The sequence below is a fragment of the Pteropus alecto genome, unplaced genomic scaffold, assembly GCF_000325575.1.
Source record: "Pteropus alecto unplaced genomic scaffold, ASM32557v1 scaffold109, whole genome shotgun sequence".
Lineage (NCBI taxonomy): Eukaryota > Metazoa > Chordata > Mammalia > Chiroptera > Pteropodidae > Pteropus > Pteropus alecto.
In genome coordinates this window covers 3,294,540-3,300,475 of record NW_006494608.1, presented here as the reverse complement: position 1 = coordinate 3,300,475, position 5,936 = coordinate 3,294,540, and positions in this window count along the sequence as shown.

Below are 5,936 nucleotides of genomic sequence, written 5' to 3'. Positions count from 1 at the left end.
TTCTCTTTATTCTTAACATTTGCCATTTTAATTATAATACATCTTAGTGTGAGTCTCTTTGGGTTCATCTTGTTTAGAACTCCTGAATCAAGACCTGGATATCTGTTTCTTTCACTAGTTTAGAAAAGTTTACAGCCATTATTTTTTCAAATATTCTTTCTATTTCTTTCTCTCTTTTCCTTCTAAAATCCCTATAACACAAATATTAAGTTGCCTGATGTTATCCCAGAGATCTCATATTATCTTCATCATTTTTTTTTAATTTTTATTTTTTTATATATTTTGCTATTCTGATTGGTGATTTTTGACTACTTTGTCTTCCAGGTTGCTAATCCATTCATATGTATTAACTAATCTGTTGATTCTTTCTAATGCATTCTTCATTTCAGTTATTGTATTCTTCATCTCTGATTTGTCTTTGATTACATGTTCTATCTCTTTGCTGAAGTGCTCTTTGAGTTCCTCTATTATACTCTCAAGGTTGTTGATCATCCTTATGATCATTTCCTTGAATTGTTTTATCAGGCAAATTACTTATTCCCATTTCATTAAGGATTTTTTGGGGGGAGTGTTTTCTTATTCCTTCATTGGGGGATATTCTTCTCGCTCCTCATTTTGTTTGACTTTCTGTGTTTGTTCCTATAAGTTGGGTGGAATAGTTATCTCTGTCTTGAGAGAGTGGTCTCTGTGTAGACTGCGTTGAATGATTTTGACAGGCTCGTTGTAATCAGAGTGGACATGTGCAGTGCCTCGTGTGTCACTTGGTCTGAAGTAGTGGGTTCTGGGTTGGTCAGCCTGGTGTGCCCGTGCTTTATTGCCCTTCTAATCCAGATAGTGCTGCCTGATAAGAAGGGCCTGCTCAGTGAGTTTCTGGCATGACATGTTGCTTTAACTATCTGTTGTCAGAGCAGGGACTGGGTGCCAGCTCTGACCCCTCTGTAGGTTGGGCAGGTCTGCATTCACACAGCTGCACCTTGTTAGTTCTGTTCCCTCTGCAGGTGGTACAGCGCCTGCATGTTCAGCCATGCCCATCTCACTCCACACAGACATCCCTGCCTGCCTGCCCTGTTGTTTCAATCGTCCTCAGTCAGAGTAGGGTCTGAGCAGGGTCACTCTGTGTGCCTATGTCTCAATGCCCACTAACTCTGCCATGTCTCTTGGTGGGGCAGCCTTGAGTACAGGGCACAGTCATACTTTCCTAGTTCTGCACCTTCTCTAGATGGGGCAATCCTGTGCATGTACACAGCAGAACCCCATTCCTTCTGCACAGGACTGCCTTGCGTGTGGGTACTGCAGTGCTTTACTAGCTCCATGCTCTCTCCAAAAGTTACAACCCCACATGAGCACATAGTAGCACCCCACCATCTCCACACTTTCTCTGGACAGGGTAGTCCTGCAGGTGGGTACCTCAGTGTTTTGCTAGCTCTACACTCTCTAGGTGAGGAGCCCTATATGTACGTGTAGCAAACTGGGTACACAAAGCAGCACCCTGCCATATCCACTGGAACAATCTCTGTGTGCAGTGGCCCCTTGTATGTACGCTATGTTGTCCTATTTCTGCTGGATCTAGCTCTAGGTAGGGTGGCTGGGGAAATGCTACAGAACCCTTCAGGTTGGCCAGAGCTCCCACCTGCTACCCAGGTTCAGAGGAAACATAAGCAATATTGTTCACCAGTTCCTCTGGTCCTGGGTTGTTCTCTCAGTTCCTGGAGAGCTCTCACATTTCCCCAACCTTCTCTATGAAGTCACAGTTGTCTCTCAGGAGGAATTGCTCTAAGTATATGTACATATTCAATGTGTTCTTAGGAGCGGAGAGCTCAGTGTCCACCCATGCCACCATGTTGGGAGGAGTCCTTAAAATTCTTTTATTTTAAAACTATTGTATAGTTATTTTCTTATTTAATTCTTGTTTTTTATATTTCTGCCTTCTACCTTTTATCTCAATGCCAGAGTTTTCCATCTTATTTATCTTAAAACAAAAGATTTTTCTTTAATCTTTTCTATTGTTTTCTTTCTCTATATATTGGAATATATCAAATTCCCCATATTCAACTACTTGTCCTACAAAATCAAATATTTCATATGCTTCATCCATTCGAATATTAGAGAAAATACTCCAAATTATTCTAATCAAGATTTTACTTCATTGAAATTAAATATTGATAAACTGGTATTACTTTTTTGATTAAGTGAAAAAGCATTCTTAATTTTTCTCCCAAACCAACCACACACATTTGGAATGATATGCAGATGTATACTTTAAGAAAAATTCTAGAAAAACAAAAATCCATCTCCTTACTTAGTAATCTTCTGGCTTATTATGTTCTAGACAAACAATACAGCAAAATTAATTTAATCTATCTATTGCTTGTCTTGTTCATTCAGTCTTTTTTTTTTTTTTTTTTTTTTAAGACAAACTGCATGGGAAAAACAAAACAAAACAAAAGCAGTGAACCAAGAATGCACTAGAGAGTTTTTCGAGTTCATTTTCTGGATGAATGTTTCTCTATCCAACCACCAGAATAGAGAAGCTTCCAGGAAGTTAGAGAACTGGAAAACAGGAAAAAAGAATGAGTCACAAAAGGGTCTTATCCTTTTATTAAGAGAGAGATTGGGTACAGGACTTGGAAACTGAAATTTATGTATATATGAGCAGTTTTCATAGAATATTCTACTTCTCAAATTAAGCATACACTATAATTATTTTGTGAAGCTATGAAATTCTCCTAGTAAAAATAAAGAACACTAAAATGTCACAGTTTGTATTACCGTTGTAAAATAAATTTTTGTCTTATATAAGAAACTGTATGCTAGAAATTTGGAGGTTTTAATAATAAAGTCCTCTTGGCTAGAGCCCTATATAGGCCTTCTACATAAAACATTATGTTTTAAAAATGTTTTAAAAGTGAAAGACCAGTAAGTTTACAGGGCAAAATATCAAAAACTTCTATATAACCTTTGTGTTAACCTCAATTTGCTTTTTTTTTTTTTTTGGTCAAGAAGACAGTTTTAAAAGGTAAGAAAGTTGAGATAACTGAGTATTCACCCATTGTACCTTCAGAAAATCTTTTTTTTTTTTTTTTTTTAAGGCTGAATGTCCACTGATTCCAGAATTATTCAGGCTCATTAGATTTAAATTTGTTTTTAGAAACTCTCCTCTCCTCTCCATTGCCTTTGCTCTTGCTCTTCCTGAGGTTACAATGGCTCTTAACCCTCTGCTCTGAGGATTCAAATCTATTGTTTCTTCCATGACATATTTCAAAGCTCATCTTTTAAAAAAGTCTCTCTCAAATTTTTCTCAACTATATTTCTTACACTATTGACCATTTTTAGGTAGAAAGATATTATTCCTAGGAGAGTGAACCATACCCTCAATAGTTCACAAAATTCTCAATCCTGTCTCAAATTTTCATTATTAAAACTCATATTTTTGTGTTATATATTATACTCTCCTTGGTATCCTCTTTTTAAAATACAACATCTGGGGAGAATATCTAACATTATACTTTCAATACTTTAGTATGAATAAGATTACTACACACTGTCTCTTTGGCCTAGATTTCTCAGCATAGTTCTAGGTGCCTAGAGGGGAAGATGGGTGGTAAAACAGAGAAAGTCCATAATGAGACCGGTTCACTGTTCTTTCTATGGCATTCCTTATTTAGCACATAATTATATTTTCTTCAGTGTAAATAGTAAGACTATGGAATATTGTAACGCAGGAGCCCCAGGCCTGGAATTTGCGTCTGTTTTTGGATATTCTGTAAAAACCACCAGGAGGCCCAGAAGGGTGGGAAATGCCATTTATTACTCACGAGGCAGGGAAGTTTCAGCAGCAGCTAGTTAAAGCTGCAGGAATAAAGCTGCTGACCAAGAGCAAGTAGAGTTTCTTATGCACACAAGCAGAGAGAGAGGGGTTATCTCTTTGGGGGAGCAGCCGCCTTCTCAGTTGAATGGAAACAAAATGTGATGCTTGGCTATAGGAACAGATAATGTCCATGGGAGCAGCAGAAAATGTCCTTGGGAGCAGGCACTGCTGAAAGCTCTTTGTGTACTGCCTTCCTTGGCTGTATAGTCTTCTGAGTACATGGAGGGGCTATATTCTAAATTAACCCTACACTCCGCCCCAACTTAGCTCTTCCACTTCACATTCTTCATATCAGTTCTTCCAGACAGGAGTCCCTAGGTGGTTAGAGCATTTGTGTATTGCATTTATATATCACAATACAATAAAGACTACATCCTAATACTAACAACAGTATGCATAAGCCAGGCAGTTTCATTACCAGGTAATGGCTCCAAGAGCCCAATGAGTGGTTAAAGAGTTTGCTCCAAGTGCTGAGTTTGCTCCAAGTGCTGCAATGCATGAGGCTACAATTCCTGTTGCAACTCCCTCCAGTCTCTTGATCATTCCTCAATCTTGAGAGAAGAGAGGTGACAATTGCTCTGGCTGCTTTCTATTAAAAAGGGATGGAGCTCAGGGGTTAGAGGAGTACTTTCAATTTAATGTATTGTTACTTTTTTGGTTTACTATGAATACAAAGTAGCCTTGTGCATGATTCTATTTATTTGAGTCTTAACTTCTGCAGAGGTATTGTAGGTTTAGCAGGTTGTATTAGCCATTGTATAGGCTCCTATTTCTATGAAAATAAGAGAAAAACAAAGTTTAATAATCAGAGAAAATTATAAACCAGCTTCTGAGTTTATAAGAGTGTCAGTAAAGACTTCAGATATAAGGCTGGAAGCATCTCCCACAACTTGAAATGTCCCTGATGATGTCTGCAGACACCAAGGCAAACTCTTAGTGTGGCCCACACAGCACAGTCACTAGATTGTTCAAACATGAGCTGTTGTGGCAATCTCTCATATTTTATATCAAATTGTTCATCTTTAGCTTGCATGGCTTGGAAAAAGAAGTTATAGTTTTTAATAATTCCTTGTTAAAGAATGTGAGAAAACTTATAAATTGAAAACATTTTACAAGAGCCACAGACAGATATTGGAGGAAATTAGAATTCGGGATTCAGTTTAATTTATAAGTAGAAAATAAAATAAACCTAAAAGACAATGACTATCATAAGATTCTAATGTTTACATAGATATATTTCAATTTTTATTGAAATATGTTTTTTCTCTCCCTTCTAACTACCCCTATTCCAATTTGTACCAAAAAGCCAAATTAAGACTCATTCATTTACAAAATAAGTCATTTCAATAAAGTTGGCCTGATCATTTGCATAAGCCCAACAGGAATATTAATTAACCAGATAGGCACTTTTAATTCTGCTTTGTTAGGATTTTACAAGGAATTTTCAGATTGAACTTAAAAGGCTTCTCAAGGCCAGAAAAGCCAAGGCAAGGGGCTCATCTTCAGAGGATGCTTGCAATACCTATTCTTATGAGTTCCTCTCTCCTTGAGATCTCCAAAATATCTTAAGGTTCCTACAGCTGCTAAAAAGTGACATTTTTTACTCACATGGGAAGGCTGCTGGGAACTATGAGAGCAAGGTAGTAGGCCAATATTTCCAAAGGCTTTTATTGGCTTCCATAAGTCTATCTTAATTCCTTAAAGTTGTTTGGTCATATTTGAGTCTCTGCATTCCTCTCAAATATTTAGCCAAGCTTCCGGCAACCCACCATGAGCTAATTTAACAGCAATGCATTTCTGCATATTGGATTGCCCCATGTGTGAGTTGGCACAAAGAAGGGTGGGTGGTGACAGAGGCCATCTGGGTCAATTCACCCCCAAACAGTAGTATGACATCCTCACCGGTGTCCCAGAGTAACCATCCTGCAATAGACTCTGATTCTTTCTGGTGGAACCTGACAGCCAGTTCTACCAACTCCGCCAATGTATATGGCTAGGCGGAGGTGTGTAGATGTTCAAGTTTCTCGGATCTTGCCCTTCAGGGCATTCGTCTTGAGCCTAGTTTCTG